Source organism: Myotis lucifugus, unplaced genomic scaffold (assembly GCF_000147115.1).
Source record: "Myotis lucifugus unplaced genomic scaffold, Myoluc2.0 scaffold_57, whole genome shotgun sequence".
Lineage (NCBI taxonomy): Eukaryota > Metazoa > Chordata > Mammalia > Chiroptera > Vespertilionidae > Myotis > Myotis lucifugus.
The window spans coordinates 281,393-301,164 of NW_005871105.1; the positions used below are offsets into that span (position 1 = coordinate 281,393).

General features: G+C 35.1%; 1 protein-coding gene across 8 annotated transcripts in view; it reads right to left on the reverse strand.

Annotated features, from left to right (window-relative positions):
* TAB2 (TGF-beta activated kinase 1/MAP3K7 binding protein 2) overlaps positions 1–19,772 on the reverse strand; it is a 62,303-nt gene that overhangs the window by 26,792 nt on the left and 15,739 nt on the right. For 7 of the 8 annotated variants that reach the window (XR_002829397.1, XM_023754160.1, XM_023754161.1 and 4 more), the window contains one exon: positions 13,137–13,285. The gene's annotated coding sequence lies outside the window, so the exon portion shown is untranslated. Of the gene's footprint in view, positions 1–6,513; positions 6,602–13,136; positions 13,286–19,772 lie in introns of those variants that run through there. The other variant, XM_006089163.2, reaches the window with a different exon arrangement.

A 19,772-nucleotide genomic window follows, 5' to 3' on the forward strand; every position in this document is an offset into this window, starting at 1 on the left:
AGTGTTAACAGTTGATATTAAACTATTTTTTAGTAAATTTAGTTATGACAGAATTCCTGAGTCCACAACAGAATAAGTCACTTAGAGAGCATGCACAGTTCAGCCCTTTAGATTTTTATTATCATCTGATTAAATTTTACTTAATTCTATGTGACTAGCTTGGTTACATATTAGGTGAAAGCACTGTCAAACCAAGTTACTTGCAATATAAATTTCCAAAATCTAGTTCTATGTAAGACACATACACACACAATTTCAGCACTGAAAGTGTTTCTACAAAAGGGCTGCAGGAGAAAAGCACTGAAAGTTAGTAAATGATATTTAAAAATAATTTAAGGGGTGCTGCTCATCTTGAGAAAGCTACCCTTGACTTCACTCTGCCCCTTCCCGCCTCTGGACTAAAACTCCTGGAAAGGGTTGTTTATACTTAATCATCTTCATTTCCTTCCTCCTAATCTCTTATAAATCTATCCCAATCAGGGTTTCATAGCCTTTCCTGCACTGAAACTATACTTTATCAAAGCTGTCACAGACCTTCGGATTTTCAAACTAAAGGTCAGTCCTCAGTCTTCATCTTACAGACCTCTCCTCAGTCACTCCCTCATTCTTTAAACAATTTCTTTACTTGACTTCCAAGATTTATACTCTTCTGGTTTTCGTCCTACTCAATGGCAGCTCCTTCTCAGTTTTTTCAGATTCTCTTCCTTTTCTTGACATCTAAATGTTGGTGGGCTAGGGAGTTCAGGTCTAGGGTTTCTTTTCAACTATACCTACACTCCTCCTCTTCAAGGTAATCTCATCCAAACACACTGCTTTAAACAGAGGCTTTGCAAATTTGTATCTCCAACTCCAAGGGAGCTCTCACCCTGGAGTCCCAGACTAATATGGCCTGCTGCCTGCCTGACATATCTCCTTCTGTATATCCAAAATTCTTCGTGTGTCCAAAATCAAATTCTTAATGTCCCCCCATCCAAACCAATCCTTTCCCAGTCTTTTTCATCTAAGCAAATAGTACCATCATTCATACAGTTGCTCCTCCTCTAACATCCCATATCTAATCCATCATCAAATCATGTTAGACATATCTGCAAAAAAAATTCTGAATCTGAATTTCTCCATCTCTGTTACTGCTTTTGTCCAAGCCACCATCATAATTCACCTAGATCAGCGGTTCTCAACCTGTGGGTCGCAACCCCTTTCGGGGTTGAACAACCCTTTCACAGGGGTGGCCTAAGACCATCGGAAAAGACATATATAATTACATATTGTTTTTGTGATTAATCACTATGCTTTAATTATGTTCAATTTGTAACAATGAAATTGGGGGTCACCACATGAGGAACTGTATTAAAGGGTCGCGGCATTAGGACGGTTGAGAACCACTGACCTAGACTGAAAGCAAAGGTCTCCTAACTGATATCTTCCCTGCTTCACTCTTTGTTCTACATGCATCCCCCACTCTACTGAGGGGTGTGATCTTTGTAAAAATTAAGTCAGTCATTCTCCCTGCTCAAAATCCTACAACACACAGCTCCTGGCTAACTACCAGCCCTCAAACTTCATCTCCTACCATTCTCCGTGTTCCCTCAGTTCTGAACTGAGCCTTTGGTTCTTTGATTTCTCAAAGAAGCCAATCTCATTCCTCCCTTAGGCTTTTGGACTGGCTGTTCCTTGTGTCTGGGATACTTTCCCCTCGGATTGCTTGCATGGCTCCTTCTCTTACCTCATGAAGATCTCTAACCAAATGTCACTGTCTCAGAAACAGCTTCCCTGACCAATCTATCTAAAATAATGCCACACTTGTCTACCAACCCATCACATTCTTATACCCTTTTTCTTCATAGCATTTATCGATACATGACATATACTTATTATCTATCTAGGTATCTCCAAAATGTTAGCTCCACAGGATTAAGAACTTTGAAGTTTACTGCTGTCTCTCCAGGATCTAGCTCAAAAAAGCAACATTTCGATGAAATGAAGGTTTTACTGTTTGATTTCTTCAAATTCCTTTGTTTCACGACATTTCTAATGATCTAGATATTTGCTGCTCCCAGAAGCAAATATCTAGAGGGAGAAGCTTATCCAGAGTACGAAGCAAATACATTTTCAGTCTAATTCAGGAACATTTTATTACTTAAAAGAGGATAAATCATGAAAATAAATTTCAACTTATTTCATTATTAAAACATATACAGAAAGCTCTAAAATTCTTTAAAAAACTATCACACTTGCTTTTCTCATAAAGACTATCAAGTACACAAATGAAGAAACCGTTCAAATGTACAAATGTATTTGGGGGTTTTACTTTCTGTAATGGCTACGTAGCTCCTACTAGACCAACTCTCTCACCAAGAACAACTATAAACAATAGACAAAGTATAAAAAGCAACTACTTGAAGGCAGAAAGCAGAAACAGCAATGGGGTGGTGGTGGTGGTGCTACGGATGGGGAGAAGGGAGTCAGTACTTAGGAGAGAGTACAGCATAGGGTGACTTTCCATTTTTAAAAATAGCTTATAGCCAGAAAGCAGGCCCCAGTTGGTTCGGGTAGATAAAACCTAGACAGAAAACCTGCAACCTTACTCGCTTACTGAAACAAAGGACAGACTTTGACATAACCACAACAGCTGAAAACTAGTGAGTAAATCACAGAAAGAACAGAAGCACCAAATTCTACATATTCTATCTACACACATCTCTGATCCCCAAACTACACATATGTGAGTGATTCCAAGCAGCCAGGCTAAGGCTAAAATAACAAAACTGAGATTTCAGTCTATAGTTTGAGTTCAGCCAAGTTAACTAAAACAGACAAGCAAGCATACAAAGCAACCAACCAAATATCAATACTAATTGGAGGAACACAATAGAATTCAGTCTTTACTATGTCTCATTTATAATGCCCTTGCTCTCCAGGCCACAGAAACCCATGGGTTAAATACACGTTCATATTTAGGTAACAATTTTAACTTGCCCACTATTTTATCTTTTGTCTGTCTCCTTCTGCTACCAGATCTGATGCCTGCCATCTCAGTTTATCTTGCTATCAGTCAATTTTTTCATCTTTTTCACATCATTCAAAAACAGAAATTAAAAGGTGGTATGGTACATTATGGAAAATTGTAGAGAACAGAGCAAGAAAAAGGTAGGGCCCAAATCATGAAGTGCTTTATAGGCCATTAAAATTTGGAGGTTTTACTTTCAGAGTAATGGGAAGCCACTTGAAGGATTTAAGCTCAGAAGTAGGGAAGGTGATATGATTGAGAAATAACATATATTTGGAGAACGGCTGGCTATAACAGAGAAAAGGGCAAAAGAATATGTGAGAAGACCAGTTAGAAAACTGCTGTAGTCTAACCAGGAAATGTAACAGCTTGTAATTGCAGAGAAACCAATGGAGACCGAGTAGAAGGAAAAACTTAAAAGATATTTAGGAAGTATTTTGTTCTTTAGATTCCACATATGAGTAAGATCGTGTGATACTTGTCTTTCTCTGACTGGCTTATTTCGCTTAGCATACTTTCCAGGTCCCTCCGTGCTGTCTCAAAGGGTAAGAGATCCTTCTTTTTTACTGCTGCATAGTATTCCAGTAAATGTACCACTGTTTTTTTTTTTTTATCTACTCATCTACTGATGGGCACTTGGGATGTAAGCTCTGGAGATAATTTTTTTTTTCTGTGAATATAGGAATCTCGAGTTACACAGGATCTAGGAAATCTTGTAAAAGTATGTAATTTGAGAGGTTAGAGAAAAGCCTTGTTGTTCAGTAGACTCCTTGCTAGACTTCCTCTTTCACATATCTGTCCAATTTTACCTCTTGAAAACCAACTCTTGGCAACAAATTCTTTATAGTAACACTAGAGGCCTAATGCACAAAATCTGTGCAAGGGGCTCAGCCCTCGCAGCCCCTCACAGCCCCAGCTGGCCCTCTCAGCCTCGGCCGGCCCTCACAGCCCCGGCTTTGTTCGGAAGATTGTCCAGACAGTCGTACTGCTGTTCAGTCTAATTAGCGTATTAGCTCTTTATTATATAGGATTAGTTTCAAAATGGAGAAAGTAACTTATTCACTGCTGTATCCTAAATATTTAGAAAGTGTATGGCAACTAGAAGATGCTTAGTAAATATCTGTTGCAAGGAATCTCTATGCATCAGAATACATATCTATTTTAAAGACTACTATAAAAAGTAGTAGTCTCTCCAAACTAAAGTGATTTCCTTACCCTCAGCTATAAGTCAGTGCTGCTATAATACCTTGCCTTGAAACTGCATATTTGTTCCAATATAATTGATATATTAGGGAACAATTTGAACATTAAGTAAATTTTGCTGTGATTTTGTCTGTGAGAAATACCAGATGAATACAGAAAATCATATTCACCTGAAACAAGTTAATGAATACACAAAATGTAAATATGAACACACCTCAAACATCTGCTAGCTCCCTCACTCACTGCATCTGTATGCAGTCAGTTGGTCACATCCATCCACATCTTGTGTTACAACTTTCCTTCTGATTTCAGAAAACCCTCCTTTGACCACTTCACAATAATAAGCTGCCACACTTACGTTCACTTCCATAAGCAAATTTCAGGCTTTTTCAAAGCAAAGAACAATATTTATTTGTATAAATGCTGTATAAATATTTATATATTTCTTAACCGCTTAACATTTATACATGCTTTTTTAAGGTTCCTATCTTTTTTTATTTTTATTTATTTTTTTTTTTTTAAAATATATTTTATTGATTTTTTACAGAGAGAAAGGGAGAGAGATAGATAGTTAGTAACATCGATGGGAGAGAAACATCGATCAGCTGCCTCCTGCACATCTCCCACTGGGGATGTGCCCGCAACCCAGGTACATGCCCTTGACCGGAATCGAACCTGGGACTGTATAAATATTTATATATTTCTTAACCGCTTAACATTTATACATGCTTTTTTAAGGTTCCTATCTTTTTTTAATGTTCACTTAATGAAGTTTTTGAGTGTTGTACCCCAAATTCTATTTTTTTCCATAAACCCTGTTTGTTTGTTTTTGGTACAATTTGCAAAGCATGGTGATTTTTAGAAATAAATACCTATGTGAAATGTTAACAGAACGACTGCAAAGCCCCTCTGACCCCAACAACTATTAACACTAACTTCCCCAGGATGTCTACTGTGAAGGCAGAATGTTTCAACTTATCTTTGGTTGTCAATATGATGTTAGCAGTTTCTTATCACTAATTATAATGTGTCTTTTCTGTGGATTGCCTGACATTACCACACTGCAGTTGAGTTATTCTTTAAAGAATAACTATGATAGAAAGAAGTAATGATATGCAATAAAAATAGCAGGATGATGCTATAATTTTTTAAATAAAAGTTAAAGCAAATTTTGAAACCTTTTGGAAGGTTTGTAAGATTTTAGGATTTAGCCAGAAAAATAATTCTATTACCTGCCTAGTTATGTATACAATTTTAAGCACATTTTACATTATTGATGTATTATGTACATATGTCATCAAGTGCCAGTTAGGTAATAACTGATGCACTTCACATTTTTTCCCCTTTTAATGTTTTATTACCTACCATATATAAATTATAACCACACAATATAATTCTCACTCAAGATGATGGTTTGAATCATAAAATTTCAAGTATGAAATGTATTGTTTATTTCAGAGGGAAAGTAAACAATACAACCAGTCTTCTTGTCTATTTTTGTGATTCAGTACTTTAAGAGATCAGCTTAAATTACATAGCACGTTCAGAGAATGCCTCATTCCCTGACGACGAGGGGGTCAATGAGGTGTTATAGTACATAAGAATTAAGATTCAAATTGCCTACAAGCCATGGACAGTTGTATTCCTCGTATGATGAGTGTGCACTTCACATTTTTTAACTTTAAAAGAATTTACAAATGTCATTAAACATGAAAAATTTCAAAATTATTTTTAACAGCAAATTAGTAGAATTATATTTCTTAGAACATGATGTTACAAATTTACGAGAGCAAAGCAAAATTCCCTCCCCCGCAAATCTATAATATCAAGCTATTTTTCTACAAGTTCAAATATAAGAATTATAGCTATGTAAAAAAAAATCTAAAATTCAAATACTAACAACCATTCAAGATTAAAAACAAGGTAATTATAATCTGTCTTTAGCATAAAACAGATGTCATATTTAATAATTTTACATCGTTAACCAGTTATTTGCAAAAATAAAATAACAGCAACATACTAAATCAATCATATGAATGCTACTTAATTTAGGTTAGCTATTATGTTTAGAGTTCTTTATAAGCTAAAAGGGAGCAATGAATCATGTTACCAAACTATAGATTTCTCAACTTTATAATCCTATACTAATTTACTTTCTAAAGAAAAATAATAAACATTAATAGATGAAGTAACATAATGATGTACACTACCTCTTCTTAAAAATAAAGCCTCCCAATTTTCTCTTTTAATACACTGCCTCAAGTCTATGAATGTTGACCATTTCTTATGGCTAAAAGGCTTACCAGTAATACGTTCTTCTAAAAGGAATGTGCAATTCAGCCACACTTGGCAATTTATGTACTGTGGTTTTGTGGTGAGTGCTACCATTTTCTAAGGATCAAAAAAAGTGCAATAAATCTAAGACAGAATGGTTATAATTCATCAAAACATATTATATAACGACCTTTTTGTGTATTTTCCAATTCACCTCTCATTATTTTCCAATACATTAGGGCTTTAAGATAAAAACAGAGTTACTGCCCTAGCCAGTTTGGCTCAGTGGCTAGAGCGTCAGCCGGCGGACTGAAGGTTCCCAGGTTGGATTCTGGTTAAGGGCTCGGGTTTGCGGGCTCGATCCCCAATAGGGGGTGTGCAGGAGGCAGCCAATCGATGATTCTCTCTCATCATTGATGTTTCTCTCTCCCTCCCTCTCCCTTTCTCTCTGAAATCAATAAAAATATATATTAAACAAACAAACAAACCAACAAAAAACCAGAGTTACTGTTTAGTGCCCCTCTTTTTACTTAATTTTTGGATAATCCATACTGTGCATAAATATAATCTTTAAAAAAAGATGCTATAAATATGTGGTATGACAATAAGGTCCTATTTATGAGTAAAAAGGGGGGAAAAGGAGAAAGAAAATGAAAGCATCTGAAAGAACCAATTTCCATGTCACATTAACCATAAACATTTGTAATGAACCAGTTAACTTAATGATTTAATGTGGTAATTATAATAATTTGGTTAAAATATTAATCTAAAATGGCATCTTAGTATGAAGATTAATAGAAAGTTATGAGGACTTTCACCAACTGATCCCCATGCAGTTTCAATCCTTTCTTGGCTCTGTTTTTCCTATTCTCATATCACTTTGCCCATCTTCTTTCTAACGTAATGGTTCTCAGTTGACTTTTCCCCAGAATGAACTGATACCCAGATGCTAGTTATGTGTTATGGCTCTGGGTTAACACTGGGAATGTGACTGGGAGTGTGACAACTAAGTTCACAAGTAAGACATAATGTAAATGGACAGTTATTATTGATGTCTTAAAACTTTTCATAACTAACCAAAAGTTAAATTGGCAAATTTTAAATTATACACATAAAATTGATTGGTAATCTGACAACTATGGTAAATTATGAGACCTCTAAGCCTGCTAACAAAGATAAAATCTATGTGCAAAGGAAAACATTTAAACAAGATTTCATCACTATAATGGTACTCAGATTCTTAAAAAGAAAGAGAATTCAACATGAGCAAAATTAAAACTAATAAAACAATATTGAACTGAATCAAGTCTCTAAAATACAATATGTACAATGCAATAATTTTCTTAAGTATGTGCCAGTCTTTCAAATCCAACACTTGATTGTATAGTTGGCTATTCATCTTATTATGGCTATGGTAAAATGAATTTTTGTTAGATTGTCAAGAATCATCTCAGAACTGTATAGAAACTCCTATCTCAGCAGATTTATTATATATAAATCTGTTTCATATTTTTCCAAATAATTATAGGTATCCTTAGAGAATATTCAATTAATATTTTTAATTGTATAATTGAATAAAAAAGAATCAGAATCTCATCCTATAATATTTATCCATAAGTATAGAAAGACTTCCCTAATGAAATATGAACTTTGAACTGTAAAATATATGCAAGTGATAATTTAATTAGCATCTTTATGAAATAACATTTTATAATGTGTTATTTTTCATATATTATATTTTTATATGTATCATGTGTGCGTGTGTGTGTAGCTAACTTAATAAACCTGTTGCATGCCTATAACTTAATACTATAATTGGTGCTAAAATGTTAAAATTAATAAAAGCACAGTTGCCTATGTTTAACAAATTTTAGTAGGAAAAGACACACATCAAAGACATGTAATAACTGAGTAGTTACAGATATAATGTGCAGTACACAAGGGAAAAGGAGGGATCAGTTAATTCTGATTTCAATGGATTCATTACAGAAAGTGACAGCTAAGCTGGACCTTGGAAGATGAAAATATGTTTACTAGGTGGATAGGTGAGAGGAAAAGAATATTTCAGACACAAGTAGTTGCCTGAGGAAAGACTTCAAGGAGTAAAATAGCATGGAAAGTTTGGGAAACCATAAGTAGCTGGCTAATGTTGAAGTAAAGGGACTGAGACTAAGGAGAAAGTGGGATGAAAGATGAGGCTGAAGAAGAGGGTTAGGCAGGGTTACATTATAGAAGATCTAACTTCCCTTCTTTGCACCATGCATGCTACATCCCACAAGTCAGCAAAAACAGCAAGCCTCTCACTTTCTTGATTCAGATAATTTATCTCTGAAGTTCCAGGCCCTGCCTGGTTCTGTGACATTCTACCAAGTCCCATAGGTAGGCATGCATTCATTCAGCAATATCCACTCTGTGCCATGAAGAGGTGTATAAGCTGCAATGAAGTCAAGAGAAAGAAATGCCTAAACTCAGGAATTAAAGATAGGCAGGAGAAACTTCACAAAGAATGCAGTACTTGAGCTTAACCACAAAAAATCTACATATATAAAAGCCTAAGTGACTGTTGCAACGGAAACAACCAAACGGACGACCTAACAGGCTGTGTGGGGCAACCAGGCCGGCAGGGGGGTTAGTGAGGGCCGACCAAACAACTGAGCAGCGGGCTGCGTGGGGCGACCAGGCCGGCAGTAGGGGCAGTTGGGGGGTGACCAAGCCAGCGGGGGGGGGGGGGGGCAGTTAGGGGCGATCAGGCAAGCAGGCGAGCCAGTGGTCCTGGATTGTGAGAGGGATGTCCGACTGCCAGTTTAGGCCTGATCCTGGAGATCGGGCCTAAACCGGCAGTCGGACAGCCCCCGAGGGGTCCCAGATTAGAGAGGGTGCAGGCTGGGCAGTCCCTGCCCCCCACCCCCAAAATTTCATGCACCGGGCCTCTAGTAAATAATAAAAGTCTTGCAGGATATCACTGGTGACTGTATTGGGGGGAAAACCATGATAGAACATGATAAATTTGAGGAATTATGGCTGTAATGCAGCTGAGAAGTGAGATGAAGATGAAAAGGTGAGAAATTTTCAGTGAAAATATACAGTTTTCAGATAATGTAAAATATACATATAAGAAAATTCTACTAGTCTGGAACTTTCTCATAGATATGACCCACTTTTTAGTTCACCATTTCTGGGATCCATTCCACAAACATTGCCTACTATATGCTATGCAATGTGCTCTTATTATGCAAAAATGAATAAAATAGTCCATGCTTTTGAGAAGATTATAATCTAGATTTCAGATTTATACTGGACTTCTCACAGCACATCTGTTATGTCATTTTATCCTCCCCACATATAGAGCAGAGAAGACAATTGTTATACCATAGTTTTTTAAACTGAAGAGAATCACGGAAAGACATATTAACAGATATATTTAGTTTCAACGGAGTCAGTAGCAGATCAACTGTGGTGTCACTACCCACTGTTACTACAATCAGTTGTGAGATGAGTTGAATGAAATTAGTTGCTAGTAATAAAGTACCAGAGTTCTACCTCTCTATCTATATAAATTAAAGCATCTAATCTAGACAAACACAGGTATTCAAAGAGGAGCATACAAGGATGACCATCTCAGTGTGTATTAACCTGAATGTTCAATGAGGAATGAATAAGTAAATCATTGTATAGCAATACTAAGGAATACCATGCAACCGTTTTTAAAAAGTGAAGATATCCAGATAATTATATGGAAAGACTTGTAAGACATTACCAAATGAAAAAAAGATGCAAAACCCATGTATTATAGATTTGTGTTTTTTTTAAAAAAAGATACAAAAAAGAGAAATTTTAAACAGATATTTTATATGTATGTATAGGAAAGGTTCTGAAAGGATATCACTAATTATTTGGAAGAGAGAGCTGGGTAAAGGACTCATGATAGAAGATGGTCCAAGGAGGTTTAGTCATCTTTGCTATGTTTTCATTCTTCATAAGAATATATATGCATGTATTATTTGTATAATTAGTCATAAACAATTGAGATAATTAGAGCAGAATATTTTCCTTATAAAATTATTTCCTATATATTTTCACATAACGTAACTTGTATTCTGATACATGGGTAGGAGACTAATAATGGAATGAGTTATTTGAAAGTACCTGTACTTAGCCAACTATATGTAATTTTAAATACTTAAAGGACTATGTTATCTATGTTGAAACTGTTACTGATATAGCTGTTAACAGCTGCAACAATTATCAATTTTCGGGATGCTTGACAGATGAGATCTACAGTTATGTTTTAATTAAATTAATGTAATTTATTCAAGACTACCTCTATGTTTAGTCTTGTACCTTATAATTAATCCACTGGTTAAAAAAAATAAAAAGGCCTGGTCTATTTCTCTCTTTTTTTACCCTAAGGTTAACTCAACATGAACTAATATGCAGTCCTCAAACTAAATAACAGGGGTGGGAAACATCCAGTTTCGCAAAATCATTTGGTCTGGCCCTGCCAAGACATTAGAGGTGAGTTAATTAAATGTTTGACCAAATATAAATGGCTAATTTTTAAGTAGACAATTTTATATAGCCCGCGAATGATGTTATAAATATCCAAATGGCCCTTGGAAGAAAAAAGATCCCCTACCCTTAGTTTAAATGTTTAAAAGAAAGAGGTAAGGGGTAGTAGAAAAATAAGTTTATTGTTACTATCTTAAGAGTCTCCCAATAAACACAACACTCTCATAGGATTTATCACACATAAATGTGGACAAGAACAATGTTCTGAGCTTATAATTACTAGTCCTGTGCTAAATGGTTAACACATATTATTCCTCACAATATTCCTGAAGTCAGATTAAATGAGAAACTGCACATAAAACTCTTCATACACAATCCCTGACATATAATAAATGTTGCCCTTTATTAGGTATTACTACTGCCTAATCTTTAACTTTATCAAGCAACCCTTGCTCTGCCACATTCAGTTTTTCAAAAGAGTCATTGATTTAAATACACCAGGGCTAAAATATCTTGAATGGATTCCATTATCTACTGAATTAAATCAAACTCCTTCACTTGACTTTGGAAAGCATGTATAGCATAGCTCCATCTCCCATCATATCATCCTGTACCCCACTATTCTCTAGGCACAATGGATTGTTCACAATTTCTAGATCATATTACTTACTTTCATTTCCATAAATTAGAAATACTCTTTGCACTCTCTCTGAAGAATTCTATCTATCCTTCAAGGCTCAGTAGAAACATTACCTTCCCTTTATAAAATATTGATTCTCTCTGGTACTTTCAAGTACATTGTTTATACCTCTATTATGATACTTAAAAAAAAATTACTCTCTATAAAATCAATGAAAGTAAGGTTTATTCATTTTGACATCTTTACTGTGTCTAGCACAGTGCTTTAAACACCACTTGCATTCAATAATATAGATTTGTTTTACCATTACTGATAGCCCCAGTGATAACTAATAAGACTTGAAATTCAGATGCAATTCCCTCTACAATTTCTCCTTTAATTCATATAACAGTGGTAACGTTCCTATAATTCTAGTAGTAGCTCCCTTTCCAGTCCTAATTCAACACTCATATTAAATTTTTTTCAAAACAAATTTTACCAAACAAATAATATGGCACATAATCAGTGACCTAATGCTGACTAGATTGGCTAACATTAAATTAATTATACATTAACAACGTAGGAATATAAGGAAAGCACAAGCTAGAATATTAGTATCATCTCTTAAGATAGCAATTGGAATATTCCTCTGTTCAATATTGGTAATCTCTAACCTATCTGAATTGACCTTTAAAATCAAAAGATACGTATGGTTATCTTTTTTTAGTAAATAAAATCACCTTTTATGGATTAATTCTGTTTTTAAATCTGTACAAATTGGTAAAAGCAATAAAGGTCCTTAAAAGCTAACTGACCTCAACCCTCAAAATATTCATAAATTTTCTCTTGGTTAAAATCTAAGGCAGCAGGAAACCTCAGTTTTAATTCTGTTGCTAAAATTCCAACTACTTTCTAGTCTGGTTTCTTTTGCGCACTCAAGAAAAAAAATATAGCAAATATTAGTTATATACTTACATTTAAAATAATTAACTTCTTCAGGTAATGGTTCTATATAATACATTATTTGGTTGTATATCCAGAAGTCTTACTTATGACTTCCAGTTACTGAAGAATATGTTTACTCTTCACCTAAAGATATTTTAGAAATGGTTGAGAAACGCAGGATGGAGAACTAGTTCATTTACTTAATTCCCTATATTACTTGTACTATATGTGAACCCGAGAGGAAGACAATTCTATTATGGTTAATGTTTACTCTTTAATAAAGACCAGATTACGTTCTGTACATTTACAGGGCTTAACTCAATAGTACTTCAAATTTATTTTTCTTAAATTATTTCTGGATTAGTTTGCTGCCACTAGCAAACAGTTCAATTAGGAATATTCAGGCAAAAGGTATGTTAAGGTCAATACTAGCTGCAAGTTACCTAGATGTTAGGGAGGCTACTATATTTTAAAGCAAGATGACCACAAATTTTGAAAGTAAAGTTTTGGTTATTATAGATTTCATCGTAAGGCAGTTACATAGGCTAAGCTTGACTGGTGCCATTGACTTTAGCATACCTGGAAATAGAAAAATTCAAATTGTAGCTGTTCTTGGTTGGCTCACTGCCATTTTTGCAGCTTACAAATTTTTAATTAAGTAACTGCAGTGAGCTCATCTCTACTGGATACTTCTTTTCCAGGGCAGGTCCAGGAACGGGGTCTGGAGCCTTGAAAGCAGAAGAGAAACTAGAGTAAACTAGAGGTAGGCAGAACAAGAAACGTGACCAGATAACATTATGAGATCTAACAGCAGTGAGGTAGTTCCCAATGTCTCTCACATAAAATATTTCAAAGTGGAAAGAGGGTCTCTTAAATTACAAGTTATCAGAAGATGCTATTTACATTAGCTGTCATTATTTTTATCTACCCAATTCTATTCTGGACTCCCGATTCTAGAAATTGAAATAGTAGCTTTTATGAAATCTCTAGTGGCTTTCAGCAATAGACTGTCCAACATCAGACCACAGAGTATAACAGAAAGAGAAAAACAATAAACCCAATTTCAATGGTAAAACTTTCCAAAGTCCTCATTTTCAGGTCATTTTGTTTTTCTCTTTTGCTTGCTATCTTATTTACAATGGTTTTCTAACTGTTCCCCTACTTTCCTAAAATCAATTCTCAGAGGTTTCTTTAAAAAATGCTTTAGATACATCCAAGCAGTAAATTTAATTTCAAGTTCTAATAAAAAATAACAAACTTGGTAATTCTTAAAGAGGGAGGCAAAGAATAGCTTATAGTGACTCTGCATCACGTTGGAAATTCTTTTTTCCATAACCAAATTAGATTCAATTATTTTAAAAAGTTTTTGTTAGGTCCATATTAAAAAACAACCACCATACAACTACAAAGGTTACAGAAATGGTAGGATATGAAAAGTGGTAGATTGGTGTACTAATTAGATCACTAAGGCCTGCAAACAATGTCCTTATACTTGGCAGGCTAGCACCCTAAGGAGTTTTTCCAAGAAACCAATCCCACAGCAGTCAAAATAAATTGAATTCTCTGCTGCTGCCAAATGATGGCTGCTGGTGAGAATTGTAACAGGACCAAAAAAAAAAAAGTGAAGACAAGGAAGGATTCAAATAACTTTTTGCATTCTTGGTAACTAGCAATACAACAAAGCAAAATAGAGTAAAAGTAGTTTTTAAGAAAAATGCAAATTTTCCATCACTGTGATGGTATATTGTTGGTTAAAAAAAAAAAAAAAAGTCTGGGAGGGATAGATCTAGCCTTGGACAAAAACTCTCTGCAGAAGATTCCTTCTATGAAATGGGACACCACTGCCCACCTCACTGGATTGCCATGAGAATTCGCTAAAGTCTATAAAGCACCTAAAAACTTGGCATATATTAGGTATTCAATACATTTTTTGTTCTAAACATGGATATACTTAAGTGTTCATTTTCATAAATGCTAAAGCAACAGCTGTGTAACCAGCTTTAGTTTTAAGTAAATCATCTGCATCACATCCTAAGAGATATAACTCATTTTTCATCATTGCTTGCAGAACTACAAGGTAAATTTGTGTGAGAGTTCAATTCTGAGAGTTAATGATGAATAAAAATATAAGAATTTACATCTAGGATATAAAGAGAATTAGTGGCAAACAAAAAGACATGCAATTCTTCTCCAAGTAAAGTAGAAAATACTTTTGTCAATACCCTTTTTAAGGTTACACAGTGCTTTTTAAAAAACAAAAGAATCAATACATGATATAACTTAAGTCTTTAAGTCAGAAAATGCCTTAAGGGCAAAGAAAACCCTTACATTTGTGCAATAATTTTCCTCTTACTGACAGAACAGTGGTTTCCACACAAAATTATTATTTACCAAATATGGCTCAAAGATCAGATTACACCTTTCCTGGCATTACTAAGCAATAGAGCAAGTATCACAGCCACAGGAATAAAGAAAAACTTTAAAGTCCTTCTAAATGTATTTACTGCTGCAACTTTATTTCAAAATAGTTTTTCTTTATATATTTTAATTGATTTCAGAGAGGAAGGAAGAGGGAGAGAGAGAAACATCAATGTTGAGAGAGAATCATTGATTGGCTGCCTCTTGCACATCCCACACTGGGGATCGAGCTGCAACCCAGGCCTGTGCCCTGACCTCCAGCTGGGCTCAAAGTAGTTTGTAGAAGTTAACTTGAAAAGTGTCTTATTCAAAATAGACTGCAATTTACTTAGAGATAAGATTAAATAAGTCTGTGCATTCTCCAGAAGGCCAAAAAAAAAAAAAGTATTTTAAGAATGAGAATCCCCATTAACCTATATGGATAGATTTTCAGTTTAAAGGTCATAAAAGCAACAACAAAAAGAAACACACAACCCCCCCCCCCCCCTTTAGATTAACTAGGTTTCATACTGAAATCTCATTACAGTAATATTTCAGTTGATTCTTTTGGCTTTTCCACACATGTCACTTATAAATAATGAATTTGCCTCCTTCTTTTCAAATAATTACACCTATTTTGTTTTTTTTGTCTAATTACATTGGCCAGCATTCCCAAGACAATGTTACGTAATACTAATGCTGGCCACACCTTTTTTGATTCATGGCTTTTTAAAAGGAATTTTGTACTTCACTAAATAATAAAATAGGAATTCTAGTTTGTTACCATAAAAAATGCTGACTTCTGGTCTGAGATATATAAAATCTTAAGTACATTAATTTATTCTTGTTTCACTAAGGATTCCTATCAGAAGTGAACATTTATTTCTCCCTTTTTGGTTCCTTAGTCATCCCCCCCTCCTTCTCATCTAATAATATAATTTAATTTGATTTATTCTTATATTCCTAGGGTGAATCCGATTATAGTATTATTCTGCTAATGTAATGCTAAATTCCATTTGATAGTTTTATTAAGCATTTTTTTGCAACAACTTTTGTGAGATTGGTGTATAGTCTTTTGGGCTCATATTTTATAACTAGAGGCCTGGTGCACGAAAATCATGCACTAGGGGGGTGGGGGGAAGGATCCTCAGCCCAGCCTGTGCCCTCTCACAGTCCGGGAGCCCACGTGGGGAGCGGGCCTAAGCTGTCAGTCGGACATCCTTAGTGCTGCCTCGGAGGCAGGAGAGGCTCCCACCACCGCCGCTGTGCTCACCAGCTGTGTACCCGACTTCTGGCTGAGTGGCACTCCCCCTGTGGGAGCACTCTTACCACCAGGGGTCAGCTCCTGTGTTGTGTGTCTGCCTCCTGGTGGCCAGTGTGCATCATAGCGACCTGTCGTTCCGCTGTTCGGTCGATTTGCATATTAGCCTTTTATTATATACGATATGTGCTGTCTTTGTAAAAAGAACTGGGAAGCTTACCTTTTTGCCTTCTCTGTTCTAATACAGTTATCTGGTGCTTGATGTTTTAAGGAATTCAACAGTATAACCTCCTCCTGGGTCTGGTGCTTTTTTCGGGGAAGTCTCTTACTAACTAGTAAGACGAGCACTTTTTATTTATGGTTCCAGATGCTATCTCTTTCATATTTTCTTGATGAAACCAACCCCTTTCTTTTCATTCTCTCCCTTCAACCTATGAACATTTTTAAGTCTTACCATCTTACACAAATATCCATGTACACACTCATATCACAAAAATTTTCTTTACCAGTTATGTCCTGTTTAGCAAGTATTTATTCACAAAGCTATTTATTGAAATTGCTATTTTCAAGGCACTGAGGAAACAGAGTGAGCTGCAGTTCCTGTTCTCTACCTACTTCTAATTCAGAAAGAAACAGAAACATGAATACAAAACCTTGCTATAGCAATGTAAAGAATATGCTATGCTAGTCCATGTATCTCTTACCATTCATACCATGCCAAACTTATCTACTGAATACTTATACTTTGGCTTCAACTTGTTTTAATCTGCCTTCAAGTTTCTTCCCTTGATATTAGTTTTATTCAAATCACCAAGTCCAACCTCTTAAAGGATCCTCATTCACATTTTTGCAATAACTTAGGTTCATAAATATTTTAAAGTCTTATTAGAGGCAGTTCTAATTCACCATTATCACTTGATCCTTATGAAACCACTGAGAAAGGCGAGGTAGTTATTACTCTCACTTTGCAAGTTTCAGAAAATTAAGTAATTTACTGATTATCAAAACTCCAATAAGCAGCAGAGTTAGGGACAGAAATGCACTCATGGCTTTCTAACTCCAGGTCCAGGGTTCCTTCTTCTAGACTGTATTAACTTTATTGATTGATTACTAACTTGAATAATTAGTGATCATTCTTTTCTTAAAAACTTTTCTGGTCTGTTTTTCTAGTTTCCAAGGATCCTTATTTCTGTATTTGTTTCTAATGTTTATCAAAAGTATGTAGGTGCAAAGTTATGGCGCTCATTCTCTACCTTCTTCCTTTGGCATCTATCTCATCTACACTTAAGAGCATAATATAAGGAGAATCTCCTTTGAATTAAAGTTTAAGTTTTCTATTTCACTTGATGAAACTTAAATATTCAGAATCATAGAATTCGATACTAAAAGGAGCCTTACAGACTATCTAGTCCAACACCTTTATTTAATAAGAAGAAAAACAAAGTTCAAATAATACAAATTGGTAGCAGAATTTGAATAAAAGTTTATGACAAAATTTGCCTTTTAATATGTATGAATAACAAAATAATGCATACATTTATATACAGTAAATATAAAGCAATTAAACTAATTTTAAGTGTAATTACTGGACTTCATTTCATATTTATTAAAGACTTGTCCCTATTTCTAAGAGATTTTATATGACAGTATTAATGTACTGATTCCAGTATTAAAAGATTTTTTTAAAAGTCACAGAATAGCAATACAGTTAAAACCTACTCAATTCTATATATTCAGGCATTAATTATCTATATTTCAGATTTCTAAAGTGAACTGGGAATCAAAAATCACACCACTACCTATGCTCTAGGTTGATATCATGCCCCAATTTACAAGGCAGAAACAGATATCACTAGACTGCTTGCTGTAAAGCACTTGGATCAGTGCCTGGTACATAGTAAGCATTTAAAACATGTCAGCTACCACTGGTGCTGCAACAATTACTCCTTTTGAATATATTTATATCATTATAAATATGGCCATATTAATGATTCAACTATACAGAAAAGAATACTATTAGTGGACAAGTACCTCAACTCCACTCCTTCGGTCTATTTTCCAGGTGTGCAGGGCCCCAATTCTTAGTTATCTAGGAACACCTTTCCAACCACTCCCAACCTACAAAAGTCTGAAGGCTCTAGAAATTCAGAGCTTATCTTAAAAGGAAATTTTTTAGTCCAGTAAATCCGAACTTTTAAGTTCAATTTACCCATGATATGGAATACATGAAACATAAAAGGGAAACTCATGTGAAGCAAGTTAAAACTTAAAACTCTCTTCTAAACTAGCTTCCCTTCTCAACTTCTCATTTTTAAAAGACATAGGAATTCTTTTTTTAGCCTGATAACTGAAATTACCTAAGCTCTTCTCTTGCCTTTCTTTACCTTTCTCAACTCCTTTAAATCTCATCCACTTAATAACTATGACTTCTTAAAACACAATTCCTAAGACTCTCCTCACTGGATGCTAGTCAATACAGTCTACTATCACTTCCATAGTACTGAGATCTAAAAAGTACTGAAAAGGTTTTTTCATGAAACTCCATGTCAAAACTCATCTGGTAGTGGCAAAAATCTGCTTTGAACTGATTCGAGGCTATTAATGGGCCTACTTACTGTGAATATTTCTATATTTCACGACAGAAATATTAGTGTTTAATTACTGAGTAATGCCTCAAACCTCACTGAGGGTGTTAAGTATTACATAATACTAGAGACCCAGTGCACGAAATTCGTGCACGGGTAGGGTCCCTAGGCCTGGCTGGCCATCAGGGCCAATCAGGGCCTTCTGGCTGGCGGTCGGGGCCTTCCTTCATTCTGCACTGCCCCCTGGTGGTCAGCACACATCATAGTGAGTGATCGAACTCCCAGTCTCCGGGTTAAACTCCTGAGGGGACAATTTGCATATTAGGCTTTTATATTATATATATACAATATGTTAAAACTAAATATTTTGAATTCTAAAAAACAGCTGTCCTCTGGATTTTGGATATGGTATTGTGGATCTGTGCATTATTATTCCAACAATACTAATTTAGGCACCCTATTCCTTTCTGATACTTTCCCTTACACTCCATGCATTTCAGCCCCACTATTTACCACCGAGTCCTGTAAGTCCTTCTTTCTAAACACCTCTTGGAATAGTCAAGTCTACTCCACCCCTACTGCTACCACCCTATCCCAATCATCCAACATCTAAATGACCCGACCACAGCTTACCTCCCTGCCCGCAAGGACTTTCCACTTGACCTATCAAGTACTGTTTAGCAGAGTAAGAAATGCCCCTACATAACCGCTTTAAATATTTTACTCCTTTGAATAAGAAATTAATAAGGTGGAAGAGATACACAATAAGAGGGTAACAAAAGTGATTGTGGGATTATAGACAATTTTTTTTTTTACCTTGAAATCTTAGCTTATCTATCGTTGTGAGCTAAAAAGAGGTCTTCCCTCTTTTTAAAAACTTAATAAAATTTAAAAATGTTCTAAATTAACATTTATTTCATAATTAAAACAAATGAAAAATTCACTAGGCTTCTCCCCTGCTTAGCACTTCAA